We start from the raw sequence: 12,986 nt of genomic DNA, 5'->3' as shown, positions 1-12,986 counted from the left end.
TACAATAGGTGTTGCTGCTCGAGCTCTAGATTGAGATCTGCCTCTGCCTCTACCTCGGCATCGGCCTCTGCCCCTAATCATAGCTGTCACTGGGGTATCTGGCTCCTGTCCTGCTGAAGATGCAGTGCATCTTCTCGCCATATGCGAGAGGACAAGAATAGAAGAGTTCAATCATCAATGATAGAATAAAATCGCACGACAGAGTAGAATAGAAGAGAAATTGTTTCTAAACTCCATAGCCTCTAGAAGATAAGTACAGACGTCTCCATACCGATCCTTCAGACTCTACTAAGCTTGCTCGTGATTCGTGAGATCTATGTAAACAAGTGCTCTGATACCAACTTGTCAAAACCCGAAATTCCCACCTTCGGGACCGTGATGGCGCCTAACATTTTACTTGCTAGGCAAGCTAACGTTAGAATAATATTAGCCATTTTTAAATAATTTTAAATTAATTAATAACAAAGAAACAAAGGCGAAAGTAAAGTCTGAAATATAGTGAATAATCCATAATAATAGCGATGTCTAAATACCATCCCAGAACTAGTGTCACAAGTGCACGAGCTACTAGAATAATATAAATAAAGGTCTGGTTGAAAATGAAGCTGTTTGAAAGAAATACTCAGCCACGATAAAGTGGAAGGGGATTTCAGAACTGCGAACACCATGCAGTTATACCTCAAGTCTCCTATGAATAGTTGAATCCGGGCAAATCTACTGTACATTAATGGGACCAACTCAGGTATCTGCACAAGAAGTGCAGAGTGTAGTATGAGTACAACCCATAATAATAATAATAATAATAATAATAATAATAATAATAATAATCATAGATAGTAATAATAATAATAATAATAATAATAATAATAATAATAATAATAATAATAATAATAATAATAATAATAATAATAATCATAGATAGTAATAATAATAATAATAATAATAATAATAATAATAATAATAATAATAATAATAATAATAATAATAATAATAATCATATATAGTAGTAGTAGTAGTAGTAGTAGTAGTAATAATAATAATAATAATAATAATAATAATAATAATAATAATAATCCATTTTAACAGGATCAAGTGGCGGGCAGTAATCCGCACGGCCTTCTCAACTGAGCTAAAAACAGAAATCACCGATTGATCGGGAACTGGATTTGTTTCACACCTCTGCTGACTTTTATATGTCCACCGAGGTTTCCACCAGTTAAAGATTTCTATTTTAACACATTTGAGAATTCTTAATCTAGCTAATTCAGTACCCTTATGTTTAAAGACTGGCGGTAATCCGCACAATCAGTAAGGATACAAGAATTGAAATATACTTGAATTTTTTATATAGTTTAATGACTGTATGGAAGGTTAAAGCCTTTTACTCAAGCAAGGGGTCTGTCCTAATATAATACATACTTTTATTGAGCTCATGTGTCTAGCAGTTCTAACCGTGAAAGAAGATGCCCTTTTCAACTCCTTTAATCGGGCTAAGGTTCACGGCTAACTAGACGAAGCCATTAAGGCAAAGCCAATAAGAGTAGTGCTATATTAGACTGTACCAACCATCTCGAAACCAAGTCAAAATATTATATATAAAACTCATTTATATTTAAATAGATGTCGTCGCTTTCATGGTTTATATAGGAGAGAAGTTAGATATTCAACATAGATATGAAGTCTCTTAGCCGGACATAGTCACGGCCAGAGAGGATAGACTAGAAGAAAAACTAAGGAAGAAAACGAGTACCTTTTGGCCGGGATGCAAGGCCTGAAGATGAAGAACTGAAAACTTTATTTACTTTGTTCTTCTGTTACAAACTTCAAACTTTAATTACAGTTGAGAGAGATTCTAGAGAGAGAGAGGGGTTCTACTTCTTCTTGAAAGAACGAATGAATGAACGCATAAATAGAAAAGAAAATGAATCTATGAATAGTAAAATAGGGTCTCACATGGGTCCCTGTACAGTGTTTCTATTGTGCAAACAGTGTTTCTACTGTTGATGAACAGTTTTTCGACTGTTGGTGAACAGTTTATCTACTATTGAGTGGGGTCCAGCTGTTGGGTCCGGCGGCTTCACTGTGCAGTGGGGTCCGGCGGCTTTACCGTGCTGGTCTATTTTCTATTTCTTTCATTTTGCGGAGGAATTCTTCCGCCTCCTGTAGGGCTTCATCAGATAATATCTTTTCTGATTCTATTGGTTGGGAGTCATCAGCGATATCATCGTTGTTGGTTTCACTTTGCATCAAAGTGTCTGATTTCTCATACTGATTTATTGAGTGAAGTAAATTTCTTTTAACTTCTTCTAAGTAATCATTGATCATTTCTTCTTTATCCCCTTCTTGAAAGGAGATCTTTCTGGCAATATGCCTGACTGAACTATCATCAATTTTCTCTTTTTGAGAGATGCTTGAATATTCTTGGATTTTTGTTTTGATGGAATCCAAGAGTTCTTGACCGTATAACGTCTTCGTTTTGGGATCCTTCTTCATTAATTTATCCCAAAAATTGTTGCAAAAGGTCCTGTATAAACACGGAACTTGTTCCTCGGTGAATCCAACTTCTGGAGTCCATTTATGTATCCAAGGAATAGAGAATTCCAGAAAGAAATATATTCGGTCAATCTTCTCTAAGTAACAGATATGATCTGCGTGATAAAGTTCATTTAAAACTAGAGAAATTTTTGTCCATTCTTTGTATAACATGAGAAATGGATCTGGTAAAATTTTTATAGTCAGACCGTGGTATGACCACCAGTTTAAGAACCAATTTGGAATGGGCTCTGCAAATATCTTTGCACATACTTTAACGAACCAAGTATGCTTGTGTCTATCATTATTGTAGTAAAGGACTTTATCAAAGGCCTGGATGTAATCCCAATATGTAAAATTCATGCGGGATTTGTTAAGGCTTATCTGCCTTTCTTTCATCATGGATATTCCCCAATCTTCAACAGATATAATCTGTTTGATTATGATCTTTGAGAAGTTATAAACGTTCTCGTCTGTACTATATCCATAAAAGTGCTGAAATTCTGCACTGCCAGTACTAGTGAGTATAGTTTCAAAAAAAGAACGGGTTTTGTATGACTTACCCGGATAATACAATCCATTTATCAAATATCTTTGGAATATCTTCTATGGTTCCTCCTTTCTCTGAATATCAGAATTTTGTAAAAGAAATATCATTTCCTTTTTTGTCACCTTTTCATACGACTTGATATCATCATTGTCCTCTTTTGTAGTAGAAGCAAAAGTATCACTTTGCTTTTGAGCAGTCAAATATGCCTGCAAGTGCGCGTATAACGGGCTATCTTCTGGAATATCTTCCAGGTGAATATTCAGTATTACTAACAACATCAGTATTGAAATTTTAAAACACACTTAACTATGGTTAACATTTCGTGGGCCACAATAGCGTATTTTCTCTGGGCTTCAGACCATTTTCCAAAGTAAAATCTAATCAAATATTCATGCTTATTATTGGGATTTATCTGTTTTAAAATCCCTCCATAACCAATATTAGACGCATCAGTTTCGATAATCTTTTGCTATACAAGATTAGCAAGAGTTAAGCAAGGTAAAGATTTAACACGTTGCTTGATATTTTTAACTAAATTAGTATGACTATCAGTCCAAGGGTTTTTATAATCCTTTTTTAGCCTATCATATAAGGGGGCTAAATCACGCGACAAATCTTTATAAAAAGGTGATATATAATTTAAACTTTCCAAAAATCTTTGTAACTGAGTTCTATCAGTAATAACATCGGAAAATTTTGAAGCAAAATCAATGGATCTTTGAATTGGAGTAATTTTTCCTTGACAAATATAATGTCCTAAAAATTGAATATTAGTTTGGAATAAACTCATTTTTTGTTTTGAAATAACCAACCCATTTTGTATAACAATTCTTTTAAAAATATCTAAATGCTTAATACGCATTTCAAATATTTTGGAGAATACCAAAATGTCATCAATATAAACAATGATAAAATCCAGATAGGGATTGAATATATCATTCATGATTTTTTTGAAATTCAGAATGGGCATTTTTTAAACCAAAAGGCATAACATTCCATTTATATTGCCCAAATGGAACATTAAAAGCAGTTCTATAAGTATGCTCTTTAAATATTTGAATCTGCCAATAACCAGATTTTAAATCAAATTTTGAAAATATATTGGCATCATATAATCTAGATAATAAATCCTTTTTATTGGGGATTGGATACCGAATCCATTTTAAAAACTTATTCAAAGGTTTATAATTAATAACCAATCTAGGAACTCCACGTTCCTTTTCAGCAGCATTATTAACATAAAAGGTTGCGCAAGACCAAGGAGATTTTGAGGGTTTTATCAAACCCTTTTGTAACAAATTATCAATCTCTTTCTTGTAGAATTCTACTAATTCAGTGTTCATTTGACAAGGTCGAGATTTAGTAGGAATATCATCCTCAAAGAAATTATCTTCATATGGCAGAGTGACAATATGCTTTTTTCTATTCCAAAAAGCACTGGGATGCTCGGCACAAATATCAATAGCAATATTCTCGGAGATCAATTTGATCTTTTTCTGTACTTTAGTAGAATTTAAAGTATTAAATATATTCATACTAAACAATTCTAACTGTAATGAATCAATATGTTTCTGCTTCATATCAATTAAAGCATTTATATCTCTAGTTACGGGATCTATAACAAAAGTATAACTTATCTCTTTATCCTTATAAGTAGCAGAAAAATCTTTTGAGTTTATGCTAGTGAAAGGATAAATAGCGTTAATAAAAGGTGTTCCAAGTATAATTGGAGGGTATAACTGATTTTTCACTAAGAAAAAGAAGTGAGGAATGCAGACTTTATTCTGACAAATACCAGTATTAGGCAATTTATACTCTATATCTAAAGCATGTCCTGATGCAGATTTAACCATATGAGTAATTTTTTGAAAATATTTAGTAGGTATTAAACCTTCTTGAATGCAGCTAACATCAGCTCCACTATCAATTATAGCAATATTTGTAATAGAAAAACTATTATCAATACGAATAGTACATTTAATATACCATCTATGAGCAGTAACAATTTGCATCATTCCTAAAAACATATCATGTTGAGAATAAATCTTAATAGGTTTTTCAGAAGAAATATTATTTTCAGAAATACCTTTATTTTTATCATCAGATTTCTCAGCTGGAGAATTGATTTTCTCAATCTGAGTAATCCTATGATCACAAATCATTTGATTTTGTTTAAGAGATTTGATCTCTCGTTTCAAGTTTTCAACTTCAATCTTTAAATTATCGAAAGAAGAATCTCTTGCTGAAGTAGTACTTTTATTTAAAAGACGGTTATTAACCTCTAATAAAGAATAAGGAGCAGAATATTCAAATTCCTTTTTTGAGTTTTCAAAAGGTTTTGAAGAACTTGAACTATTACTAACAGCCAAATTTATAATTTTTTCATGAAGCTTTTCATCAGTAACTTCTTTTAAAAGTTCTATTACATTATCAAATGTAATAGTTTTCATGTTCAAATTCTGGAACTGAGATTGCAATTTATAAAACTCATCATCACCATAGGTACATGTATCACCTCTGCAAGTTGTACAAGTATTAACAATATTTTTATCATTATCAGATAAATCAAGTAAATCTATTTCAGCTTCAGATTCTGACTCAGAATAATAATAATCAGATTCTGACCCAGAAGTGTATAACAAACTATAAACCTTATCACGTAACTCATTGTCTAGTTTTAAGATTTTCAGCTTTTGAAGCTTACAGTTTGGTGCTATATGGCCAAACTTTCCACATTTATAATACTTAATATCAGCTAGATCACGCTTAGACCTATTTTTGGTAAATCTAGTGGACTTGCGATGGGCTTTCTTAGCTTCTCGTTCTTCCTTGGATCTATATCTAGATCTCTTTCTCCTATAAGGACTGTCTTGGTTAGGGTATCTATGATATTTATGATTCTTCTTTTTATGAGTAGAAGTCTCGGGTAAACCGAATTGGGTACAAAAGTCTCCTAATTGAGATTTCTCTTTAAGCTTATCCATCTTAAGATGTCTGGACAATTTTAACTCATTGCACATGTTTAACCCTTCCTGTGTGCAAATTCCTATCAGCTTACCATAGGTATAATCTTTGTATGGAATTTCACCAAAGTTACCTCTTAGAGTCTTTCTAACTCTTTCAGCAAATAAGGAGGGAAGGCCATCTATAAACTTAGCTTTCTAATGATCGAACTTATTTTCTGGTAACTCCATAACTCTACTCATAAAGGTGTCTTTATACCATCTGAATTCACCTAAGGTACTACATCTAAGACCATTAAGAAGAGTATGAACTATCTCATGCTGATTGGTAAATCTACCATTGAAGTGTTCTAATATTATAAGAACAAGGGTATAAACAGCATCTTCTCTATTACTTACTAGAGCCATGCCTAAGTTATCAACTCCTTCGTCAGTGGCTCTTGCATTTATGATCATTGCCCTTTCTTCAACAGTCAAATAATTATCCCACCAGCCACGAAGTTGGCCAGTAAAACCTGCAACAATTATTTTGCAAATAGTTCTATCTGTATTTTTCACTCTTACAGATAGTTGCATACATATGCATTCTATGCACAAGAATAGTTAATTGTCTATCAGTCAAACCATCAAGATTCCATTCATAAATCTCGGAACCACTATAAGACGTATTAGTTTGATTCCAATCACGTTCCTCTATTAAGACATCTTGAGGAGTAGGACGATCGTAATAATAAGTTTGCATTCTGGGTTTATGAGCATGCCTACTATTCTTTTTGGGATAACCTCTGAGTTTATTAAACTCTGTCCAAACTTCATTATTGTAATCAAAAGTAGTATCTACTTTATCAGCAAAATCTTTTGATAAATCAATAGGTTTGATATTCAAACCGGATAACATTTTATCAAGAAGTTCTTCTAAATCATTTAAAGATTTGAACTTAAAATCCTGAATCTCAGGGAGGTCTTTGAACATGAGTAAGAACAATTTGAGGTTCTGATTTGCTCCCTGACGTAGAGGCAATATCAGTTACTTTCTTGTTAGTACTTATATTCTTTATCAAAACTGTTAAATCATCAAGTTTTTTATCAAGAAAACTGATTTGTTCACCCCAAACTTTAACATATAAACTCAAATAATTATTTTGAGAAATTAATTTATTAATTTCTGCAATGTTGACTGCAGCAACATCTTCATCAATAAATTTTTGAAACGCAGTAAATATAATACCTGTATTATTTGGTAAAACAAAAGGTGCTTGTAGAGGGTGAATGGCTTTAGTAATATTGCCACTCCCATCTTTGAAAGATCTTTCTAAAACCTTTATATAAAGCAGTAAATAAGTGGTTATAAACCAAGGAACAAAATACATAATTTGATTGTGTAAAGCACAAGTTTCATAAAATTCTTGAGAAATATTATTTAAATCATCTTTACTATAAGTATCAAAAAACCAAGTTTTAAACAGGTTCCATTTATCACTGAAAAATTCTTTTTGAATATAAATTCTAGCTTGTGACCCTGGACTAAAATCAATTTGGTGTGAGATCATTAAGCATCATTGGGGTTGAAATCCATCTCGGACGCAGAAGGAATATCCTTATCAGAAATGTTATCACTTTCTTGAACAATATTTGTCTGGGGGTTAATCTTAACCCTTTCAACTGGCTTATTACTCACTTTAGTAGAAATTGTATGCAAAGATGCAGCACGATTTCTAACTGGTCCATAGAATGGTTCAACAGGTGAAATATGTTGAATATTAGGCAACAATATACGACTAGTAAAAGAATGTCTAATTATAATTAGAACTAGTAGCAGGCAAAAGTCTATTATTAGAAAATGACTGCCTATTATAAGTGAAACTATTTTCATCAAACTGAATGCAAATCCTACCATCCGGATTTTGAGTAATATAGGAATATTCAGTATTACTAACAACATCAGTAATCTGACTAGGGGATATAACCGAATCCAAAGTCCAAGTAGTTGGGAAATTAATTTCTTCCCATTTAATAGGTCTCCTCGTGGTGACCTTAGACTTTGTAAAATTGATTTCCACTAATATAGTCTGATCAGATGTATCATATAATTTACATCTAGGGTTTAAGGTAGATAGCAATTTGAAATAAATTCTATATGATAAACATATAAGTTCAGAACCAGGCGCATAATTATAACCATGCGTTTTTACATTTAATGTTAAAGCATCAAGTATATTTACATCAGATAAAGATAATTGTAGATTGGGTTGAGTATTAAAATATACTGGACTGTAGGCCACAGTAGATTCAATAGAACCCATTAGAGACTGTCTAAAATTCAGATTTCTGGCATCTCTGAGAGCAGTCAAAAACGTCTCTGGTAACCCTTTAAGAGTTAATGGCTTAAAAGCAATTTGAACCATACCAATATGCAGATAATTATACTGATTTTTATAAACATCTACATCATGCTTGTTTAACAAACGAATAGTCTGTTCAGACGAATTTAAAGCTAAAGATTGCTCGGTAGTTTTAACAAGTTGTTTAGAAGAAAGTTTATCAAACCATCAATAATAATAATAATAATAATAATAATAATAATAATAATAATAATAATAATAATAATAATAATAATAATAATAATAATAACAATAACAACAACAACAACAACAACAACAACAACAATAATAGAAATAAAACAGGTATCTCATTTCAACAATTGAATCCAATAATAATAATAATAATAATAATAATAATAATAATAATAATAATAATAATAATAATAATAATAATAATAATAATAATAATAATAACAACAACAATAATAACAACAACAATAATAATAACAACAATAATAATAACAATAACAACAATAATAATAACAACAACAACAATAATAGAAATAAAACTGGTATCTCATTTCAACAATTAAAGCCAATAATAATAATAACAATAATAATAATAATAACAACAACAATAATAACAACAACAACAACAATAACAACAACAACAACAACAACAACAACAACAACAACAACAACAACAACAACAACAATAATAGAAATAAAACAACACAGTGCAGAAATCCATTCATACAATTCCTTTGTTAATACATAATAATAATAATAATAATAATAATAATAATAATAATAATAATAATAATAATAATAATAATAATAATAATAATAATAATAATAACAACAACAATAATAACAACAACAATAATAACAACAACAACAACAACAACAACAATAATAACAACAACAACAACAATAACAACAACAATAATAATAATAATAATAACAATAACAATAACAATAACAATAATAATAACAATAATAATAATAATAATAATAATAATAATAATAATAATAATAACAACAACAACAACAACAACAACAATAATAATAATAATAATATATTTATAACGACCCGACATGTCGTCTTAAGGACTAGGTAAGCCTAACATTAGCCTAATAATAATAATAATAATAATAATAATAATAATAATAATAATAATAATAATAATAATAATAATAATAATAATAACAACAACAACAACATTAATAACAACAACAATAATAACAATAACAACAATAATAACAACAACAACAACAATAATAAAAATAAAACAGGTATCTCATTTCAACAATTGAAGCCAATAATAATAATAATAATAATAACAACAACAACAACAACAACAACAACAACAATAACAACAATAATAACAACAACAATAATAACAACAACAACAATGATAACAACAACAACAATAATAGAAATAAAACAGGTATCTCATTTCAACAATTGAAGCCAATAATAATAATAATAATAATAATAATAATAATAATAATAATAATAATAATAATAATAATAATAATAATAATAATAATAACAACAACAACAACAACAACAACAACAACAACAACAACAACAATAATTGAAATAAAATAGGTATCTCATTTCAACAATTGAAGTCAACTCGACAGTCATAATCAATTATTATTTCAATCAATTTCTGTTGCTGCGTGCAACCCGATCCCACAATATATTCATATTCAGTTCCCTTGCGGCATGCAATCCGATCCCAATATATCTTTTCAATCAATTTTGTTGTGGCATGCAACCCCCCCCCCCCAATATAATTCATTACAATCAATTTTATTGCGGCGTGCAACCCGCTCCCCCAATATATTTATTTCAATCAATTCTGTTGTGGCGTGCAACCCGCTCCTCCAATATATTCACTTTCATTTCTGTTGCGGCGTGCAACTCGCTCCTCAAATAATATAATTTACCAATTCTTATAAAAGAAATTATTCCAATAAATTCAATAATTAATATGAAATTATAAGACAACAAGCATACAATAATTATGGTTTATTTAGAAATAAGTGATGACAAGTAGCAATTAATTGTGGAAATTAAGGAGGAAATAGGAAATTTAATAATTAGTATTCTAAATGTCAAGTAGCAATTACGTCACATAAATCAAATAAGCATGTAGCAATTATAGCATGGATTCAAGGCATAATATTGAGCAACGAATATGAGAGAAATAATTAATATAATAATTAATTCATGATTTAAAATAATTTATGATTTTCAAATAATTAGGAAAATAATTAATTTAATGACGTATAGACACTCGTCACCTCGCCTATACGTCGTTCACATGAATTTCACATAACAAATAATTCAAGGGTTCTATTCCCTCAAGTCAAGGTTAACCACGACACTTACCTCGCTTCGCAATCAAATTCAAGATTTCAATAAACCTTTATCTCGCGAATTTGTGTCTGAAAGCTTCAAATCTAGTCATAAACAATTCAATATACTCAACACGAATCGTAGGAATTAATTCCATATGAATTTACTAATTTTTTGGATTAAAATCTGAAATTCATTTTAAGAATCGACAGTGGAACCCACGTCTCGAATCCCGAAATAATTCACAAAATCCAAACACACGTTCCGATACGAGTTCAACCATACAAAAATTATCGAATTTTCGACATCGGATTGACATTCAAATCTTCATTTTATATTTTTGGAAGATTTTATAAAAATCTGATTTTTCTTCCATAAATTTACGGATTCATGACGTAAATGAGTATGGAATCATGAAATATAATCAATATAGGATAATGAACAATTACCCCCAATGTTTTCCCGTCAAAATCGCCCAAAAACCGCCTAAACCGAGCTTCTCAGCTCTATTTTTGTCAAAAATAGCAAAACCTCCCCCCTCCCGTTTATAGAGCCTCTATTGTTTTCGAGCGCCACAGGTAGCGTGGAGCACTGCCTATGGCATAGTTTTCAGAACCCCAACAATTCCCTGCGCCGGGTCTAGTACCCCACGCTACCCTGGGCGCTGGCGGCGACGGAAAATATTTCCTGATACGGAAATGGGCATAACTCTCTCATTCGATATCCGAATTCGATCATTCTTTTTGCTATGGCTCCGAAATTTCAATAAGGAACTAATGCTTCAATCAAAACTGAATTTTGAGCTAATTTTCTTAATGTGATACCACTTATTCTTGAAGAAACGGCATCCAAACATTCTATAATATCCAAATTAAATTCCGTTAACCATCCGAAATCCACCCGAGGCTCTCGGTACCTCAACCAAATATTCAAACAAGTCCCGTAACATAATACTGGCTTACTCGGGGTCTCAAATCATTTCAAATAATGCCAAAATTATAATTCACACCTCGATTCGAACTTATGAGTTTCAAACTTTTCACTGCGCCTGCAAGTCAAGGGATGCTAAAGGGTGCTATTTGAGGTCTTAGAATATATAAATAAAAATTTAAAATTAAAAATAATATATTGGGTCATCACACTAATGAACTGTTTGATTTTTCTAGAAATGTGTGCACGTATTGTGCAAAGGATTGGGGTGAGGAAATCCTAATAAAAGTTCATGACTATGTTGAAAAAATATTCTATGGAAGTGAAGATTTTAAAGGCAAAGAGTTGCATCTTGTAACTTATGGATTGCGCAACAGGCTAAAGGAAAAGTTGATTTCTCCTTCAGACCCCTGCAATTTCATCATTCAATTTTTTAACTGTGAGTATCAAGTCAAACCTTATCCTTTGCAATTCAACTGTTAGATTTGTTGTTATTTGTCGTCCTTACCGACAAAGGAGCATATCTCTATGGTAAAGCTTAATTGTTAGATTTGTTGCAATTTAACTGTTAGATTTGTTGTACAACAGACCTCCTAATTTGTTGTATATGAGGGTCATTGGCAGTCTATGCTATGCTACAAACTTAGTCAGGAGTGACAAATTTGGGCCTAGAGAAATCAAGTTAGTGTTGCTAGGCTATGATTCTACTCATAAGGGTTATAAGTTGTATGACATGTAAAACAAGTCCATTTTTGTGAGCAAATATGTGGTCTTCAATGAAGGAGTCTTTCCTTTCCAACAGTAACTGAAAGTTGTGACTCCAACTTTCCTTCAGCCTTCTTTTTATTTTCCCTTCCTATGAAGGACTGAAACAACATGTCACACATGAGCCTATTACTCCTACAATGTTTGCACCAACTTCTCTTGTTGTATCAAAAGCTCCTGTTGCATCAGAAGTTCCTATTACCCCTACAATATGTACACCAGCTTCTCCTATTGTATCAGAAGTTCCTCCTGCATTAGAAGTCCTTTCTCGTTCTCAACCTCAAACACTTGCTTCAGAATCATTTAGAAGGTCAAACAGACCTAGTAAAACTCCAATTTGGCTTCAAGATTACGTTCAACCAGACAAAGGCAAAAGGATTGCCAATACTTGCTTGTATCCTCTCACTTCTGTGTTGATCTACAATGCACTTGCACCTTCCTATCAGAGCCTTTTTTCTAAGCTCTCCACTTAAATTGAACCAAGAAATTACTCTGAAGCTGAGATTACTTAGCTTCTTGGATTGTTCAAAGAGCTCAATGTTGAGTTGCACCTG

The 12,986-nt window shown here is 31.4% G+C and overlaps 1 pseudogene; it reads right to left on the bottom strand.

The window, feature by feature from the left end:
- Positions 1-2,103: 2,103 nt before the first annotated feature.
- LOC138909367 (uncharacterized) lies at positions 2,104-6,943 on the bottom strand (annotated as a pseudogene).
- Between the last annotated feature and the right edge of the window lie 6,043 nt (positions 6,944-12,986).

This window comes from Nicotiana tomentosiformis, chromosome 4, assembly GCF_000390325.3.
Source record: "Nicotiana tomentosiformis chromosome 4, ASM39032v3, whole genome shotgun sequence".
Classification (NCBI taxonomy): Eukaryota; Viridiplantae; Streptophyta; class Magnoliopsida; order Solanales; family Solanaceae; genus Nicotiana; species Nicotiana tomentosiformis.
Note: the sequence above shows the minus strand (reverse complement) of the source record. Positions and strands in the feature narration are given on the sequence as shown.